The sequence below is a fragment of the Mus musculus genome, chromosome 4, assembly GCF_000001635.26.
Source record: "Mus musculus strain C57BL/6J chromosome 4, GRCm38.p6 C57BL/6J".
In the NCBI taxonomy this organism is placed as follows: domain Eukaryota; kingdom Metazoa; phylum Chordata; class Mammalia; order Rodentia; family Muridae; genus Mus; species Mus musculus.
The window spans coordinates 47,447,045-47,468,336 of record NC_000070.6 but is presented as its reverse complement, the minus strand read 5'-3'; the positions used below and the strand labels follow the sequence as shown (position 1 = coordinate 47,468,336).

The window sequence follows — 21,292 nt, the reverse complement described above, 5'->3', positions numbered from 1 at the left end:
CTGTAATCGAAGCCTGGTGTCTTACTCTAAGTTTGGGTTTTATTGCTGCAAAGAGACGACCATGACTCTAAAAAGGAAAACATTTAGTTGGGGCTGGCTTACAGTTTGGAGATCTAGTCCATTATAATCATGGTGGGAAACATGGTGGCACACAGGCAGACACAGAACAGTAATGGGAGCTGAGAGTTGATCTGAAGACAGCAAAGGAGATTATTAACCACACTGGGCATAGCTTGAACATAGGAGATCTCAGAGCCTGCCCCTACAGTGACACACTTCCTTCAACAAAGCCACACCTACTCCAACAAGGCCACACATCCTAAAATGCCACTCCCTATGGGCCATGCATTCAAACACATGAATCTAGAGAGCCATACCTATTCCAACCACCACAACTGGGTTTCCAGACAGCCTAGGACAAGAGTTTCTCAGTCGTGGCAATGCCTCTTCTGCAGAACTTCACCGCCTTCTAAGCTGCTGCAGGAACCTGTTTCACTCTGCTTGCTCTGCATCAAACTCAGTTGCCAACCTTCAGTTACCCAGTCTGTTGTCCTGAGTCTCAACTGCTGGCAGCAAGTCTTCATGCCTGCCACTAACTGCCCTGAGACTTCCTTTCTGTGCAGTGCAGCTCCCTGAATCTGACAGATTCCAGAGGTCACCCAACCTAATTTGTTCTTATGCAGGTGAGAGGGATCAGCCCAAAGCCACCTGTCTGAAGGGACAGCCTCAGCCCTCCTTGGTCTCTGTGGAGCCCCTCTTTCAGCATCTCCACCATACCTATACTCACTCACCTCTTGCCACTCTGAATTTACTCCTTCATTCCTTACCCCAGCTCAACCCCCTGCAGCTCTGTGCCCCTTGGAGGACCACCATCTGGACACCAACACCCCTACATCTCGTAGGTGGAAGGTAAGGAGCTCTCCCAATGGCAGGTGACTAAACAAACTGGTTACACAGCCAGTGTTGAAAGGGAATAATAGAGGCTGGGGGAGTGGGGTTGGGGCGCATTCCAAGCTACCTGGAGCCAAAGTTGTTCAAGCCAGCAGCTCCCCAGAAGACCAGGGTCAAGAAGGAAAGAAGTAAGGGGGGCCAGGCCAGGATGTTTTGTTTTACAGGTTTGTTTGGGTTTTGTTTTTGTTTTTATTTTGTTTTGTTGTTGTTTTTGTTCGTTAGTTGGTTGAGTTTTTTTGTTGTTTTGGGGATTGGTTGGTTTTTTGGTTTGTGAATTGTTTGTTTTGCTTATTTAGTCTTAGTGGAAAAGCTAAGAGCCCTTATTTATTTCACAGTGTATGCATGTACTGAAATCGTGCTGTGTCATAAATGTGTGCAACTAACATGGGACAACTAAAAACCTTTTCAGCTAGATATAATGGCATGCACCTTGAATACCAGCATTTAGAGAGGGGGGAGGGGGAAAGGGGGAGGGGGAGAGGGAGAGAGAATAGGGCCCTTGAGAAATGTCAGTGGATAAAAATGCTTGCCACGAAGCCTGGCATCCTAAATTCAATCCGTCCCCGTGGTAGAAAGAGAACTGACTCCCACAAGCTGTCGTCTGACTTTTACACCCATACACAAATAAATGTTAAAAAGGAAAAAAAATATGAAACAATTTTTTTAACTGTATATAGTGGTGTATGACTTTAACCCCAGCACTTTGGGAGAAACAGAGCTGGGTGGAGTTCTGAGTTCCAGACCAGCCTGGTCTACATAGCAAGTTCCAGGTCAGCCAGTATTCCACAGTGAGACCCTGCCTAGATATCTAAATATTTTTAAAGGATCTTGCCTTTTAAAAAAAAAAGAAAGAAAGAAACTGTAAAAAACAATCCTACTGATCATTTCTTTTTACAGCATAGTATTGGACAGCAATGTGTCCAACGAATGCCCTGAAATGTACACTACTATTTATAATAATTTCTTATTGTTATATATTTGAGATTGCTTCAACTTTTTGCTACCATAAGCATCTCAGTGGAATGACAACAGAATTAAATTCTAAAAGAAAATATTTAAAATTCTGAGCAGCAAAATTGAAAGGCAAAGATAAGAAAGAAAAAAAAAAGAGACATGAAAAGAAGATTGCAGCAACTGCCGGGCATCACACGCAGGTACAAGGATGCAGGTCTCAAAAACTGAAAATGCCTTGCCCTCCACAATGGTTTTAGAACCAAGTTACCACGTTAACCAGCTCAGATCCAGCCGAATTGTGGGTTCACTTTGTATTATGGAATACAGAAATCTAAGGATATCTCGGTGTAATTGAGTAAACCAGAGTCACGTGTGGTCCTGGGAGCCACCCTCTGGAACACTGAGCAGCATGGTCCTAACGCTTGCAAGTGGCTCTAAGCAAAAGAGAAGATTTCAGGAAGCTACTGGGATAGATCATATAATCCAAGGAAAACTAGGCATATGAAGGGATGCTACTAAACTTGAAATTTTTAAGTGATCCACTTAATGGATCACCAGAGCACACTTTCTGTAATATCCTGTAACCTTCATGATAGACAACCTTCAAAGCAGGGAACATGGTCCCCAACAGCAGATAATCCTGCTGGTTCACCAAAAGGGAGCCAGCCCTCTCTCAGAAAAGATGTCAGAGAAGGACTGCTGTCAGAAAGAAAACTCCCCAAAGGCAAGTAAGAGATGTTCTCTGAGCTCAGCTCATGTAATGAGCTACCTCAAGTCCATGGCTAAGGCCAGAACCCAAGGCCACCTAGAAGTACAACTATCCAGCCCAGAAGAGTACAAGGAGGAAGCAGAGAAGACCAAGCAAGCTGTCCCCAGGAGCTAGGCAGACAGAGCAAGCAGGTGGCTCCCCAGTGCTCAGTGTGACACCCCACAGGCCTCTGACAACCATCCAGCAAGCCCCACTTACACTGTACCCTTTGTTGCCCTGACCCATCTTACCAATGTGTACGTAGGACCTGTCATGCAGGAGACTGGAGGAAAAGAAACGATGTTTCCAGCCTCAGACTCTTCTTGGACTTCTGTAATTCTGCAGCCTTCAGTTTTACTGAGACCTGACTGTTTGTTTGCTCACAGTTGGAATCATATTTTACCCGTATCTTAATTTCTGTAAGTTTTCACACATTTATTTTGTGTGTGGCAGTGTGTGCACACATGCCATGTCACACTTGTGGGATTCAGAGGACAACTTGAAAAAGTGAGTTCTCTCCTTCCACCATGTGGATTCCAGGCCTTGACGTCAGTCTGTCAGGCTTGGTTGAGGCATCTCTCCAGCTCCCATACTTTAGTTTTGATATTTTTCACATTTTTTTTTAATTGAAAATAGCCGAGCTAGAGAAAATACCCAAGGAGCTAAAGGGATCTGCAACCCTATAGGTGGGACAACATTATGAACTAACCAGTAACCCAGAGCTCTTGACTCTAGCTGCATATGTATCAAAAGATGGCCTAGTCAGCCATCACTGGAAAGAGAGGCCCATTGGACTTGCAAACTTTATATGCCCCAGTACAGGGGAACGCCAGGGCCAAAAAGTGGGAGTGGGTGGGTAGGGGGTTGGGGGGAGGGCATGGAGGACTTTTGGGATAGCATTGGAAATGTAAATGAGGAAAATACCTAATAAAAAAAAAGAAGGAAAAAAAAGAAAGAAAGAAAGAAAGAAAGAAAGAAAGAAAGAAAGAAAGAAAGAAAGAAAGAAAGAAAGAAGGAAAGAAGGAAAGAAAGAAAGAAAGAAAATAGCTTGTTGGACTGGAGAGATGACTCAGTAGTTAAGGGTACTGACTACTCTTCCAGAGGTCCTGAGTTCAATTCCCAGCAACCACATGGTGGCTCACAACCATTTGTAATGGGATCTGATTCCCTCTTCTGGTGTGTCTGAAGACAACTACTGTGTATTCCTATACACAAAATCAATAAATCTTTTAAAAAATAAAGAAAATAGGTTATTTTCTCATACAATATGTCCTAATAACAGTTTCCCAACCCTCTACTTCCAATTCCTCCCCCCTCATCTTCCTTCCCCTCCAGATATACTTCCTTTCTGACTCTCATTTGAAATGAACATGCTTCTCAGAGGTTACAAACATGACAAAATAAAATATAAGATAAAGCCAAAACCATCACATTAAGGCTGGACATGGCAACCCAACATAAAGATAAGAGCCCCAAGAGCAGGCACAAGAGTCAGAGACCTTCTTGTTCACACAGTCAGCTCTACAAACATACTAAGCTGAAAGCAATAATACATATGCAGAGGACCTGGTGCAGACCCAGGTAAGCCCTGTGCTTGCTGCTTCAGTCTCTGAGTTCATATGAGCCTTAGTTGATCTAGAGGGCCTTGTTCTCCTGCTGTCTTCCATCCCTTCTGACTCTTTCTGCCTCCTCTTCTGTGGGGTTCCTTGTGCTCCAAAGGGAGGGACTTGATGAAGTTCTCCACCTTAGAGCTCTGTGTTACAAGGACTTCATAATGTCTGGCTGTAGGTCTCTGCATCTGTTCCCATCTGGTTCAGGAGGAACCTTCTGTGATGATGGCTGAGTAAGTCACTGCTCTGTGCATATGAGGAACAACAATATGAACTAACCAGTACCCCCAGAGCTCCCTGAGACTAAACCACCACCAAAGAAAACACATGGTAGGACTCATGGCTCTAGCTGCATAAGTAGCAGAGGGTGGCCTAGTTGGTCATCTACGGGAGGAGAGGCCCTTGGTCCTGTGAAGGTTCTATGCCCCAGTATAGAGGAATGCCAGGACCTGGAATCAGAGTGGGTGGGTTGATGAGCAGGGGGAGTGGGGAGGAGCTAGGGGGGTTTCAGAAGGGAAACCAGGAATGGGGATAACATTTGAAATGTAAATAAAGAAAATATCTAATAAAAAAGAAAACCATGGGGGGGGGGGGCAGTTAAAAAAAAGAAAAGAAAAAAGTCCTCAAAAAGAAAAGAAAAGAAAAATAAAGTTTGCACAACAAAAGCTTGTACACATGAAAAATCACTTGTAGGCCTAGCATTGCAATATATACCAATAGACCAAATGTTTTCTCCTCTCCCCCTGCCTTTGCCTGCAGCCTGTGAATCAGGATGTAATGATCTCAGCTACGACTTCAGCATAAAGTTGATCTGCTTCCTGCCGAGATGACTAATCTAGTGGTTCTCAACCTTCCTAATTCTGAGAGCCTTTAATACAGTTGCTCACATTGTGGTGACACCCAACCATATATCATGTCATTGCTACTTTATATCTGTAATTTTACTATCGTTATGAATCGTAAGTATCTGTGTTTTCCATACTATTAAAAAGTTGATCTCCAAAAGGGCTCATGAATCCCGCAAAGGGATCATGACACACAAGGTTGAGAACCGCTGGACTAATACTATAAGCAAGGCCTCAAATAAATTCTCTAAGAGTTAAAAAAAAAAAAAAAAGACACTGCTCTGTAAGTATAGCATTAAGAGTCATTTTTTGATACGGTGTTTGGTTTTACCCTAGCTCTCTGGGCTATCTAGTCTCTTGTTCTTGGTCAACCAAGCAGTGACTGGTATGGGTTCCTCCTCCTGGAGTGGGCCTTGGGTTTACATAAGACATTGGTTGACTACTCCCCAAGTTCTGTGCCACCATTGCTCTAGTGTGTCTTGCAGGGAGAACACATTATAGGTCAAAGGGTTTGTGGCTAGGTTAGTATTTACTTTTCTTTTCTGGTAGCCTTCAGAGTGTCTTCCCATACCAAAGTCACTAGAACATAGGGTTGAAGGCTCCATCCATATAGATACCAGCTCAACTTCTCCATGTTTAATGAGTTGTGGGTGTAGTCCCTGGTAATGGTTCAGTTTGTGGAGGGTAACTCATTGTCTTAGCAACAGCATGGGCTGTTTGGGGATTTCTATAGGACTCCCCTGGTTAACAACTTAATTGAATGCAACCCAGTCCCACTACTGGAAGCTTCTTTGGTGACAAGAAATGGCCAATTGCAACTCCATCTCCCCATTATTAGGATACCTGATTGATAAATACTGTCTTCCATATATTTGAGGAAGTTTCTACTGCACTAGGACTCCATAGCATTCCTCAAATGCCCCTCCATTCCAGCTATTTCTCCCCACATTCCATCCCTCAACCCCATCTCCTCTCCCCTACCCAACATAATCCTCCTGTCCCTATCCACACCTGTTCCCAGTCCACCCACAATATTTATTCTTTCTCCCCCTCTAAGGGAGATCATGTGCCCCACTCCTCTATACCTTACCTGCCTGGGTCTGCAGAATGTACCTTGGTTTTCTTTTATTTAATGGTCAATATCCACATGTAAGCATATAATACCATATTGAACTTTGTGGATCTGGGTTACCTCACTCAGAATATATTTTCTAGTTCCATCCATTTGCTTGCTAATTTAATACTGTCATTTTGAATAACCAAATTAATACTTCATTGTATAAATGCACACATTTTCTTTATCCTTAATTCTGTTGAGAGACACTTAGGTGGTTTCTGGTTTCTGGCTATTATAAATAAAGCCACAATAAACTTGGTTGAGCAAGTATACTTATGGTAGGATGGAACATCCTTTGGGTAGATATGCCCAAGAGTAGTATGGCTAATCGTGAGGTAGATCAGTTCCCAGCTTTCTGATTTCCATAGTGGCTGTAAAAGTTTGGGCTCCTATCAGCAATAGGAGAGTACCCCTTTATTCCATATCCTCACCAGCATGAGCTGTTATCTGTGTTATTAATATTAGCCATTTTGACAGGAGTAAGATGGAATCTTAAAGTAATTTGATTTGTATTTGTCTGATGGCTGAGAATGTTGAACAACTAAGTATTTCTCAGCCATTTGGGTCTCCTCCATTGAAAATTCTCTGTTAGATCTGTATCCCATTTTTAATGGAGTTATTTGACTTTTTGATTTCTAGTTTATTAAGTTCTTTATATATTTGGATATTAGCCCTCTATTAGATGTACAGTTGGTAAAAAAAAAACAACTTTTCTCATTCTGTAGGCTGCCACTTTGTCCAAATGACTATCCAAGTCTTCTGTGCCAGTGAGTTCAAGGCTGTTCCACACTTTCTCTTCGATCATATTCAATGTATCTATCTGGTTTTATGTTGAGATCTTTGATCCATTTAGACTTGAATTTTGTGTAGAGTAATAAGTATGGATCTGTTTACATTTTTTCTACATGTAGACACCCAGTTTGACCAACACCATTTGTAAAAGATGGGTTTTTTTTCCAGTGTGTATTTCTGGCTTCTTTATAAAAAATCAGATGTCCATAGGTATGTGGACTTTATGCCTGGGTCTTCAATTCCATCCATTGATCAACTTGTCTGTTTTTATGCTAATTCAATATGGGTTTTATTACTAAAGCTCTGTAATGCAATTTGAATTTAGGAATGTGGAGACCTCCAGCAGTTCTTTTATTGTATAAGACTATTAAACTATCCTGTTTGTTTGATTGTTTTATTTTGCTTTCCATATGAAGTTGAGAATTGATCTTTCAAGTTCTGTTAAAAAGAAATGTGTTAGAATTTTGATGGGAATTGCATTGAATCTGTAGATTGCTTTTGGTAGGATGGGCCTTGTTACTGTATTAGGCCTACAGATCCATGAGCATGAGAGAGCTTTCTGTCTTCCAGTATCTTCTTCAATTTCTTTCCTCAAAGACTTTTAAGACTTTAAGTTTTTGGTCATACAAGTCTTTCACTTGCTTGGCTAGAGTTACCCCAAGATACTTTATGTTATTTGAGCTATTATGAAAGGTGGTGTGTTCCTGATTCTTTTTTCAGTCTGTCATTTGTATATAGGAGGGCTACTAATTTTCATAAATTAATCTTGTGTCCAGCCACTTCACTGAAGGTGTTTATCAGCTGTAGGAGTGTCCCAGTAGAATTTTTAGGGTCATTTATGTATACTATCATATCATCTGCAAATAAAGATACTTTGACATCTTGCTTTCCAATTTGTATCCCCCTTGATCTCCTTCAGTAGTCTTATTGCTTTAGCTAAGACTTCAAGTGCTATATTGAATAAATATGGAGAGAGTACACAACCTTGTCCTGTTCCTGATTTTTGTGGAATTGCTTTGAGTTCTCTCCACTTTAGTTGATATTGACTTTAAGCTTGCTGTAATTTTCCTAAATTATGTTTAGGTATGTCCCTCTCCACTAATTTCTCCAGGACTTTTAACATGAAGGGGTGTTGGATTTGTCAAAGGCCTTTTCACTATCTAGCAAGATTATCTGTGTGTGTGTGTGTGTGTGTGTGTGTGTGTGTGTGTGTATGGTTTCAGTTGATTTATATGGTAGATCACATTTATTGATTTTCTTATGTTGAACCATCTCTTTATCTTCTAAGATGAAGTCTATTTGATTATGATAAGTGATCTTTTTGATGTGTTCTTAGATTCAGTTTGCAAGTATTTTATTGAGTATGTATGCAATTCTCTCTCTCTCTCTCTTTTTTTTTTTTTTTTTTGGGTTGGGTCTTTATGTGATTTGAGTATCAGGCTAACTATGGCCTCATAAAATTAAATGTTTTTATTTTGTGGAATAATTTGATGAGTTTTGGTATTAGCTCTTCTTTGAAAGTCTAGTAGAATTCTGCACTTAAACTGTCCCGTCCAACAGGACTTAGTTATTCCGTGGGTTGAGGAGGACCGAGGCCTGAAAGAGAAATGGGAGGAGAAAGGGAAGCAAGACCAAGCAAAGAGTTGTCAAGGTCTGATTTTAATGAGGCTGAAAGCCTAGTTATATACACACAGTAAAGAAAAGGAATAAGGAGGGGCTGAGAAGGGAGAACAAGGACTTCAGAGCGAAGGACATCTGAGGCGGATAGAAGAAGGACATCTTGGGGAGTATGCTGATAGCAGGCTTTGTGGCATCCTGTACGGGAAGATGCAGGGCGAAGGTCATCCTGTAGATCTGTTTCTGAATGTTGGCTAACAGCCCCAGGTACTCATTCAAGATAAGTGTTGGCCAGCTCTCAGGGTCAGCCTTGCATGGAGGGGGTGGCTCTGACTCTCAACAAAGGACCGTTTGGTTTTCCGGGAGGGAGCCATTGAAGGTCTGGTTTCCCACAGTTTATCTTCTAGGATGAAGTCTATTTGATTATGGTGAGTGATCTTTTTGATGTGTTCTTAGATTCAGTTTGCAAGTATTTTATTGAGTATGTATGCAATTCTCTCTCTCTCTCTCTTTTTTTTTTTTTTTTTTTGGTTGGGTCTTTATGTGATTTGAGTATCAGGCTAACTATTACCTCATAAAATTAAATGTTTTTATTTTGTGGAATAATTTGATGAGTTTTGGTATTAGCTCTTCTTTGAAAGTCTAGTAGAATTCCGCACTTAAACCATCTGGCCCTGGATTTTTTTGATTGGGAGACTTTTAATGATTAGTTCTATTTCACTAGGCATTATAGGTCTATTTAAATTGTTTGTCTGGTCTGAATTTAACTTCTAAAAGTGGCACTGATTGAGAAAATTATCCATTTCTTTTAGAATTTCCAATTTGGTGGAGTACTGTTTTTATAAAGTATGTCTTATGACTCTCTGGATTTCCTCTGTGTCTGTGGTGATATTGCCCTTCTCATTTCTGATTTTGCTAATTAGGATATTCTCTCGCCACCTTTCAGATCAATTGGGTAAGGGTTTGTCTTTCTTGTTGATTTTCTCAAGGAACCAGCTCTTTGTTGCATTGGCACTTTGGACTTCTCTCTTTGATTCTATTTTATGGATTCCGACCCTGTTTGATTGTTTCTTGCCATCTATTCCTCTTGGGAATGATTACTTCTTTTTATTGGAGAGCTTTTGGGTATTCTATTAAGTTGCTAATATGTGATCTCTCCAGTTTTGCTCTTTTGTTGGTTTGTTGTTAGGTAGATACATATGCAATAAACTTGACTCTTAGAAACACTTTCAATATGTCCCATAAATTTTGGTATACCCTCTATTCATTTTCATTGAATTCTAGAAAGTCTTTAATTTCTTTATTTCTGTCTTGACCCATTTTTGATTCAGTAGACAGTTGTTCAGTGTCCATGAGTTGGTAATCTTTCTGTTGTTGATATCCAGCTTTAGTCAGCAGTGGTGCTCTGATAGGATACAGGGAGTTATTTCAGGTTTTTTGTTTGTTTGTTTGTTTGTTTGTTTGTTTGTTTGTTTTTTGTATCTGCTAAGACTTGCTTCATGTCCAGGTATGTGGATAAATATGTGATTTAAGATGTAGTAGTGTTTATTTTTACAAACTTGAATGCTTTAGTGTTTGCTGCCTAGATATTAATAATTAAAATGTCATCTTGGTGGATTTTTCCTTTGTGACTATGCAGTGTTCTTTCTTATCTTATTTGATTGGGGTTTTTAAAAGTCTATTTTGATAGTATGAAAATAGCTGCACTAGCTTGCCTCTTAGGTCCATTTGCTTTGAATATCTTTTTCCAACTCTTTACCCTGAAGTAAAGTCTATCCTTTTGGTGGTGGTGGTGTGTGTAAGTGTATTTCCCTTCTTTTGATTTTGCTGGCCTAATATTACTTATTCCCTGTGTTATCATGGATGTAGTTAGCCTCCTTATGTTGGAGTTTTCCTTCTAGCACCTTTGGAGGGCTTAATTTATAGATAGATATTGTTTAATTTTGGCTTTATCATTGAATATCTTGTTTTTCCATCTGTGATGATTGAAAGTTTTGTTGAGCATAGTAGTCTTGGCTGACACCTGTGGTCTCTTACACTTTGCACCACATTTTCTAGGACCTTCTGTCTTTTAGATTTCCCATTGAGAAGTCAGGTGTAAATCCAATAGGTCTGTTTTATGTTACTTGGTCTTTTTCCCTTGCTGCATGTCTTAGTCAGGGTTTTTATTCCTGCACAAACATCATGATCAAGAAGCACTTGGGGAGGAAAGGGTTTATTCAGCTTACTCTTCCACATGTTGACACACAAAACTAGCCAGTACAATTGACCCCTTGTCAACTTGACACACAAACACATCACTATTAAGCCTCAACCCTTAGTTTCTTATTCATCCCCAAGATCTAAATAACTTTAAAAGTCCCACAGTCTTTTCAAATTCTTAAAATTTCACTCTCTTAAAATCCAAAGTCTTTACAATTAAAAGTCTCTTAACTGTGGGTTCCACTAAAATACTTCCTTCAAGAGGGAAAAGCATCAGGGCACAGTCACAATGAAAAGCAAAATCAAACTCCAACTATCCAATGTCTGGGATCCAACTCACGATCTTCTGGGCTCCTCCAAGGGTTTGGTCACTTCTCCAGCCTTGCCCTTTGTAGCACACACATTGTCTTCTAGGCTCCAGCTGCCTGTACTCCACTGCTTCTACTGTTCTTGGTGGTCATCTCATGGTACTGGCATCTCCAAAACACTGCTGTCTTCCACTGTAACTAGGCTTCACCAACAGCCTCTCATAGGCTCTCCTCATGATGCCAAGCCTCAACTCCTTTGCATGACCCCTTTTGTCCTGGGACATCAATTGCAACTGAGGCTGCACCTTCACCAATGGCCTTCCATGGCCTCTCGCAGTGCCGAGCCTCAGCTGCTCTGCGTGACCCCTTCAGGCCTTCAAAACAAGTACCATCTGGGTAACTATTACACATTACCAAGTCCAGCCACAGCACAAGGTACAACCTTGGCTATCTCTGGAACACAGCCTCTGTGCTCTCAGAAAACACTTCCCAGAAGATGTCACCTCTACGATGCTGGTCTCTTCTTAATCACCAATAATTTCTTAGCTCCAGCTAACCAGCATCAATGGTCCCAGTAATGCAAAGGTTTTGCTTTAGTAGTTCTGGTATCTTGTTAATCACAGCTGATTCTTCAGCCCCAGCTAACCAGAACCACAGAATCTTCACAATCAAAATAGCAATGGCCCTGAAAAGAGTCTTTAATCTTCCCTCTGAAATATCACAAACCAGGCCTCCATCTTCTGCACTGTTCTCAACATTATCTTTCAAGCTTCCATACAACATCCCACAGAGTTCTTAACACCAAATAGATCTTCTGACCCAAAGTTCCAAAGTCCTTCCACAGTCCTCCCCAAAACATGGTCAGGTTGTCACAGGAATACCACACTCCTGGTACCAATTTGTCTTAGTCAGGGTTTCTATTCCTGCACAAACATCATGACCAAGAAGCACTTGGGGAGGAAAGGGTTTATTCAGCTTACTCTTCCACATTGCTGTTCATCACCAAAGGAAGTCAGGACTGGAACTCAAGCAGGTCAGGAAGCAGGAGCTGATGCAGAGGCCATGGAGGGATGTTACTTACTGGCTTGATTCCCCTGGTTTGCTCAGCCTACTTATTCTCTTATAGAACCAAGACTACCAGCCCAGAGATGGAACCACCCACAAGGGGACCTCCCCACCTTGATCACTAATTGAGAAAATGCCTTACAGCTGGATCTCATGGAGGCATTTCCCCCACTGAAGCTCCTTTCTTTGTGATAACTCCAGCCTGTGTCAAGTTGACACACAAAACTAGCCAGTACACTGCATTTAATATCCTTTCTTTGTTCTGTGTGTTTAGTGTTTCATGATATAGCAAGGGGACTTTCTTTTCTGGTCTTATCTATTTGATTTTCTGTAAGCTTCTTGTACTTTGGTAGGCATTGCCTATTTTAGGTTGGGAAATTTTTCTTTTTTTATGATTTTGTTGAAAATATTTTCTGGGCTTTTGAGTTCCTGAGAATCTTCTCCTTCTATTCCTATTATTCTTTGGCTTGGTCTTTTCATGGTGCCCCCATTTTCCTGGATGTTTTGTGTCAAAAGGTTTGTGCTTGTTTCTTGACCACCACTTTGTTCATGTGCCCATTGAGCAATGACAGGGATGGCTGGGGAGAGAGGCTGACTGTCCACAGAATGGTTCATCTTATCCACTTGATTACTGAAATCTTCCTCAGCTAAAGTCACCTTTTGGTTAGCATTTACATGGGACACAAATATCTTCACATCCTTTGCCCATTTGGAGAGATCTATCCACATAAATATTTAGATTCAACACCACAAATGCAAAACAGGTTGGACTGAACTTGGATTTCCTGATAGCCTACTCCTAACCCTAAGGAAGAAATAATGTAAAAAAAAAAAAAAAGAAAGGAAGGAAGGAAGGAAGTAAGTGCCATCCATTTGTATGTCCAGGTATCTGATCCAGGCTGGACAAACACTCAGAATTGCCCCAAGTCAATATGGGAAGCCAAGGTGAAAAACCTAAGATTTCTCAGAAATGGTTTTAAGCTGGAAGCCTCTAGCCTACCTGGTTAGTGCTTTTCTGTGGGTTTCTTTGTATGAGTCCAAACCTCTTAGAAAGCACCTTCAAACACAAGTTATGGCTGCAAGTCTGGAAAGCTCTATACAAGAACCATGTAAAAAATGGTTCAAGAGAATTGACCAGATCCCCTTGTGTCCCACAGCTGGGATAAGCTGAAGACTAGGTGGTTTTCCTCTTCTTGGCAGATGGTTGCTCAAATACATCTCGTACCCCTGCTGCCTTTTGTTTAAAGAATTTTGTGTTCTGGGTACTCTCTTGGCCCCATGCAGAGTCAAAGGAATTGGTATCTTGATCCACAAGGTGGGTGTTCTTGGTGCGACCAGACCGTCCAAAATTCTTCACCTGCATGACTTTAGGAAGAATGGTTTTATTGAAATGGTCCTCAAGAGTGGTGCACTAAAATCTCTCTTGTAGACTTCTTCATCCTCATCCATGAAGAAGGCACCTCGGTGACAATACTTCTGTAGAAACTTGTATTTGCCTTTAACAGCTTTGTTGGTAATGACTTTGCCATTTGCCCGAAGTTCTGCCCGCCTTTCTTCCTCAGTCAGATTTCTCATGCGTTCAATTTCTGCTTTCTCCTTTTCAAGCGCTTCTCGGTCTTCTCTCTCCCGCTTGATTCTTTTGAGCTCGCGCACTTTCCATACCTCGTACTCCTCATCATTTTCATCATCAGTATTGAGCGCATCCAGGGCAGCAAGAGACCGCATGTTCTCCTCTAGCTCTTTCTTGGTCTCTTCTTCTACAATCTTGAGGGTGTACTTGCACCGCTCCTCAGCCATGCATTTTGCTTCTTGTTCCAGTTCCTTCTCTTTCAATGCTTCAGCTTCTCGTTCTTGAACTGTCACCGGATCCTTCTTTCGAATGAAGACAGGCTTAAGTCGAGGCTCCATTTCATCCTCACTGTCTGTGTACTCCTCATACTCAGACTCTGACTCAGACTCCTCCCCAGAGCGCCCTTCATCTTCCACCTCCATGACTTCCATCTCTTCATTTTTCCTCTCCTGTGCTCGCTGACGCATCATGCCTCGGCGTCGCTCGATTTCTTCATCATCAATCTCTTCCTCCTCTTCCTTACTGCTATCTTCCCGTTCCAGGCGCCAAGCATCCCCTTCTACTTCTGAGTCACTCTCTCCCACTACTTCAGGTTCCACGATCTTTCTGTGTCGAGTCAATCGCTCTTCCACATCTTCACTGATGCGGTTCTGTAACCTCCGAAGTCGGGGGTCACTGGATGAGTCCTCCTCCTGTTCCTCAGGCTCTGCTTCTTGTCCCTTAGCTTTCTTAATGAACTGAAATTCTTCATCCTCTTCATCTGAGGACTCCATAGGGGCATAATCTGGTCTCTTTCCGGACACATAACGTTTCACCTTCACCTTTTCCATTGAGATCTCACCTTTCTCCTTGCGAACTGGGACTGGGACGGCCCCAGCCGTAGACTGGATGGGCGGCTGCTTCGTGAGTGCGCTTAGGACCGACATGGTGACGGCTGCGAAGAGCAAGGACCAGAAGGCTGCGTCCCACCGAGCTGTGCCCAACACACAGCTGTGCAACTGACAGAAACAACTTCTGTATTAGCTAGGGTTCTCTAGAGTCACAGAACTTATGGATAGTCTATAGTAAAGGAATTTATTGATGACTTACAGTCTGCATTCCAATTCCCAACAATGGTTCAGTAGTATCTGTGAATGGAAGTCCAAGAATCTAGCAGTTACTCAGTCTCACACAGCAAGCAGGCGAGGGAGCAAGAACGAGACTGCCTTCTTCCAATATCTTATATTGTCCCCAGCAGAAGGTGTAACCCAGATTAAAGGTGTGTTCCACCACACCTTTAATCCCAGATGACCTTGAACTCGGAGATTTAATCTTCTGGAATCCATAGCCACTATACCTCCAGATCTCCATACCAAGATCCAGATCAGAAACTTCTATCTCCAAGCCTCCAGATAAGGGTCACTAGTGAGCCTTCCAATTCTGAATTGTAGTTCATTCCAAATATAGTCAAGTTGACAACCAGGAATAGCCACTACAGGGATGCTCTGAGGTGAAGCTCTGTGGGGTCCACAAAGGTGGGCAGGGAAAAGGAAGGCTACAGCTGGTGTTCTGGGATGAGGCTGGGAAACAGAGGGGACCCATCTTGGTTTTTGTTTATTTGTCTATCAAGCAGAGAAATATTAGATTTAGGAGTCACATGGTTTTAGATGCTCATTTTTGGGGGTGTGGGTTTGAGTTTGCCTTGACTACTTGTTAAAGACTACTTGGTTTCTCTAACTGTATCTAGATAATCAGATGGATGCGATCCTCTCTATTTTCCTTCAGAAAAACGCTTGCCTTTCCTTCTTCTTTTGTCTCCCTTGATGAATGAAGTTATCTCATTATTTAGTGGATTTTTTTCTAATGTTTTGACTACTTCACGCTTATGTAGTCTGTGATAATATCCACCCTTTGTCATCCTCTCTAACCCCCTCCCTCTCACCCTGAACTCCACCTGCTTCCCAACTAACCCAAAGGGGTTATTTGCTGGAGTGTAGGCAGTCTACCAGCCACTGTACTACTAACAAGAAGGAGAGGGAGAGGAAGGAGAAGGGGAAGGAGGAGGAGGAGAAGGGAGAAGAGGAGGAAGAGGAGGAGGAGGGAGAGAAGGAGGAAGAAGAAGAGAAAGAGGAGGAGGAGGGAGAGGAGGAAGAGGAGGAAATTGCTAACAGTAGCCTTCCAATCTTAACTGCTAACATCTCAGGAAGGAGCAGGGCCTCTCATGGATGCCTTCCCATCCATGATGCAATGTTAAGGGGTTCCCTGATTGTGGAGCCTTGTGAAAAGTGCCCACAGTCGTGTCTGTCCACGACTGCAACCATGTGCGCTCCAGTTAGCAGTTTTCAAAGCACTGCTCTCTACTCTCTTAGTTCTCTCTACCCCCGCTTGTGAGATGTTCCCTTGGAGCAGGCAATAGAGATGCCTAACACAGATGTGATGTTGGGGTGAACACTCATATTCTCAGCACTTGCACCAGATATGTCTCTATAGTAACCACTCCCTACTGCAAAAAAGGAGCATCTCTGCCTCCCCAGGTCTGAGAATGAAATCCCTATAGGGGTTAGAACTTGCCTATTTAGCAAACCATCAGCATCTTCTGTAGCCCCTCCATCTAAGGAGACCTAAGACCTCATTGAGCCATGCACTTTTCACCAGGCTTAGAGAAGCAATCATGTATTCCTTCATATGGAGGAGCTTCAGTCTAATCAGAGAGCACTCCTTACAGGGCAGGTGGAATTGGTAGCACGCAGGGCTTGCTTTCCATCTTGGTGAACTGTTGATGCGCTTGCTCCTAACAGCAGCCCCCACTGTCCAGCATGAAGAAGGCTGTCCGGCAGGGAGAAAGATTTAAATAATATGGTTTCAAGTATGAGGATGTATTTACCGTGACTGGACTTATTTCAACGTAGTCAGTTGATTCCATGATCTGTAGTAGTTATCATCAGACACTGAGTCCACACCTCAGCTCCACTACTCCCTTTCTGTTGAACATTTGAGTTGTTTTCCCCACGAGAGAATGGTATAATATCCATGTGCATAGTTCCCATTGTCATAAAATTCTGCACATTGTACTTAAATTCTTAAATCACATTCTTTCAAAATTCTGTAAATTTTCTACTATCATCCGGGTCAAGTTTTCCTATAAAGTAAATATTGAGGACCTAAGCTGAAAAAAAAAAAAAATGAAAGCTCTGAAATAAGGGGCTCCTTGGTTATTTACGTGTAGGGTAGAGTCTATTCGATCAGAAATGTGCCAACATAGCTAAGGGGATGCCCAGAGAACAGAGGCCATCAAGATGGTTTGGCTTTATTTCCAGTGTATCCACACACAACTACTTGGCCTGGGTATGGTGGTGCACGACTTTTATCCCAGCATTCAGGATTAAAACAGACAGATCTCTGTGAGTTCAAGGCCAGCCCAGTCTACAAAGCAAGTTTCAAGACAGCCAGGGCTGTTTGTTATACAGAGAAACTTGGACCTAAAAAAAAAAAAAGTCAGAGAGGGAGGAGAGGAGAGGAGAGGAGAGGAGAGGAGAGGAGAGGAGAGGAGAGGAGAGGAGAGGAGAGGAGAGGAGAGGAGAGGAGAGGAGAGGAGAGAGACGAGATGAGATGAGAAATGGCCAAAAATGTAAGGATGGTAACACATATTGAGTTATTACTATGTTACAAGGTGTTCTGGGACTTAGCCTGGGTCCAGCAACTGGCTTGGTCCTCACATTAGCCCTATGGAATTGGTAAAAAAATAAATGTTTTAACAGAAGAGGAAGTTAAGGTACAAGAGCTTTAATAAAGCTAGGAAATCACAGTTGATTTCCACACCGTTTGGGTTTTGTTTTTTTTTTTCTTTTTCTTCTTCTTTGTAGCCATAGAATGTCACATAAGAGAATCCTCTTCCCTCTTCAAGTCAGAAAAACTTCTAATTGCCCAAGAATAGTAAGGGGACTTTCCACCACCAGAAATGCGCCCTGCTGGGCAGTCGCAGCCTGGCTGCTGCATGGTGGTAAAGGTACTTTTAGAGTGACCTGATTATCCCCCATGGGGGTGCTTAGACTCTGCTGTTGGCCAACATCCAGGACCCATCTCAGAATACTCCTCACCTCATCAATTCATCCTCCTCAACTGACGGGCCAAACAACATCCAAATATTCATTGCACATCTGTGTGGGCAGATTACACATTAGCAATTCAAATCTGGCTGCTGTGCGGGCCATCCCTGAAAACGCGTCTGTTTGGGTGAGATGCGTTGTCGTCTAGGACGGATAATAAGGCAACTCGAGCTAATCTTGAAGAACAATCAGCCCATCTTGCGAAGGTGACTGGCTGCGTATGTTCTTGCCCTGGCAGCATCGGAACAATGGCCTCATAATGCACTCGACTCAGCTGGCAATGAAGTCCCATCCTGATTAGTAGCCATGGCTGGTGTCAATCACCACAGGATGCACCATTGTCCTCTGGTCCCCAACACAGTTTATTTACAGGAAAACAAAGGCTTTGGAGGGCTATGGCGGCTTCCCAGAGATTGCAAAATAGATTGAGCTGTCAAGCACACAAAGTAGATGAAGATTAATGAGTTGCGTGGACAATAAATATGAAGAGATGACTATGAATATGCTAATGGGCATTATCCATATACACCGTAATTGCTACCAAAATTAAAAGGTGGCATGAAGAAGATGGGTCACGGGGTGACAGGGACATAATCTTGGATGCTTGAGACCTCACCCCAGATAAGGCTCTCTACAGGTTTCCTTTCCCGATTAAGCCATCCCTGAGCACCATTGTCCACCAGCTGCCTCTGGGAGCTCCTTTCAAATGGAGCCAAGGGTCAGGTGTGGAGGGGAGCCAAGCACTGAGTTAAGTTAGGGAAAGGTGTCATTAGAATAAGAAAGGTGCTTATCAAAGGCAAGGAGCTGTCAGACTAGCTCTGAATCCCCAGGGACCGCATTGACAGGGAGGTCACTTCAGACCTCAAGCCCCTAGCCTCAGAGCCACTGGGATAATTATGAGTACCAGAGTGTTATTTAGATCACCTTTCAGGGGGGCAGTGGGTGATTTCTCAAAGTAGTTTATGAGGCTCCATTTTGAGTTGCATTTTAATAGATGTAATTTGAAGAACACATTTCAAAGCAACTAAAATTTTGCTACCGGAGAGAACTTGGTTTGGAGACATCTAAAGTCTGCACACATGTGGTGTGATGGAGCCCAGGTTTGCAGCCCGCCCTCGTGGTGGTTTCCTCCATTCATTTAGTCATGGTTGTGTCCCCCGTCCTCATTCAGAACTCAGATTTTCCTGCTTGAGAAATAAGGTCTCCCTGGCTGGCCTCCTCCTAGTTCAGCTTGCCCAGTGCTAGGATTTCGAGCATGCACTGTCACAGCTGACAGGATGTTTATCATGCTCCACTCTTACAGTACCAAGCTCCTTAGAGAAATTGCTGAAAGGGAGAAACCACAAGACACAGAGCTACATACAAGGCTAGAGAGTAAGAAAGTGCTTTGAAAAATACAAGCCCTACATTCATGGGGGGAATTGGGGAATATCAAAGAAACACAGGACCAACAAAAACAAAAACAGAAGTATGTGTCCCACAATGAGTAAAACAAATATCCAGGAGTCCACACTGACGCACATAAATGATGGAATAAGCATATAAATAAGTGGTACAGTCTCCCTTACGAAGAATTCCAAATAAGTTAGGTAGACAAAGGATGCAGAGGGCATCTCTCCAGCCTCCATCTTGGGACTGGCACAGTTACTTCCTTGTAAAAAGCACATGAAGGAAGTTGAGAGAAAAGAGTAATTTAGCAATAGGGAAAGTCACCTCACTCAGGTGACCGAGGTTAGAACCAATGGTGAGAAGTTGCATCACAGGATGTAGCCTTCTTGACATGCTATGATGTCACAGGACAACACGGCATGAGAAGTGCACTTTGCTTCTCCAGCTCCTCCCCAATGCAAACTCTGAGGGAAAAGCCTCAGATACATTCTAACAGAGAGACATCCCACCAAACAGCCTCCAAACAGCCAGGATCAGAAACAAGGAAAGCTGAAACTGTCACGGGCACAGGAAGACGCAGTGACCATGTGGAAGGTTCAACCCCATGTCAGATGCTGGGGACATCAGAAGGACAGAGGGGAAATGGATAAACACTAAGACAATCTGCATGTGCTCTAACACCGATTAATAATAATGACCAGTAATGTTCCCTTAACTATAACAGCAGAGTAGAATAGCAATGTGTGAGGTCAGCAACAGAAAAACAGTGTGGTGTACCCACAAACACGCCATGCTATCTGTCCTAGTCAGGGTTACTGTTGCTGCGATGAAGCACCATGACCAAAACAACTTGGGGAAAAAAGGGTTTATTCAGCTTACACTTCCACACCATTGTTCATTATCAAAGGAAGTCAGGGCAGGAACCATGAGGCAATGGCTGGCGCAGAGGTAATAAAGAAGTGCTACTTACCGGCTTGCTCAGACTGCTTTCTTTCTTTCTTTTTTTTTTTTTAATTTATTTATTTATTATATGTAAGTACACTGTAGCTGTCTTCAGACACTCCAGAAGAGGGCCTCAGATCTCATTACAGATGGGTGTGAGCCACCATGTGGTTGCTGGGATTTGAACTCAGGACCTTCAGAAGAACAGTCAGTGCTCTTAACCTCTGAGCCATCTCTCCAGCCCCAGACTGCTTTCTTATAAAACCCAGGACCACCAGCCCAAGGATGCAACTACTCACAATGGGCTAGGCCCAGCCTCATCAATCACTAATTAAGAAAACGTTCTATAAGCTTACTTATAGCCTGATTTTATGATGGCATTTTCTCAATAGGTGTTCCCTCCCCTCAGATGACCCTAGCCCTTGTCAAGTGACATAAGATTAGCAGCACAATATAAAATTATTGGGGTTTTTTGTTTTTTTTTGTTTTTGTTTTTTGTTTTTTTTTAGAAAAGGAGTCGGCCATATCTTTCATGTTCAGCAGAAGCGGGAAGTTAGCCTTGTTTTTTTTGTTGTTTGTTTGTTTGTTTGTTTTTGTTTTTTAAGGAACAGAATTTGCTTCCATGATTTACTGGGGGTTGGTGGGTTTTGGCCGGAACCCCACTATAGTCTCATTCATTACCCTCTCTTGCCCCTTCCTGCTAACCTCCTTCTCCCCGAGTGGTCCAGGCTCTTGTACTTTCTTTCCTCTCCTCTATCCCCTCTCTCAGTCCTAGGCAGGCAGTCATGGCCGCTATGGTTGCTAAAGCTGCTATGTACTCATGCCTGCAATGGCCGTGCCATATGGAGAAGACCCGCCACTCTCCTCCTCCTCACACTTTGGCTCCCAGGATCCTTCTACACACCCCTTTCGTGATGCTCCGTGGCCTCCTCTTGAGACTGAACACACAGCAAACACTTATTCCTAGCACTTTGCCCAGTTAGTTGTGAGGCCCGGCTTTTACTGATGGCCACAGCAGAGAGAGGCTTCTCTGGCCAAAGCTGAGAGCTTGCAATGAAGAATGGGTATAAACACATAGATTGAGGAGGCGTTCTGAC

The 21,292-nt window shown here is 42.7% G+C and overlaps 1 pseudogene; it reads right to left on the bottom strand.

Moving 5' to 3' along the window:
- On the bottom strand, positions 12,941-14,782 carry Gm12430 (predicted gene 12430; annotated as a pseudogene).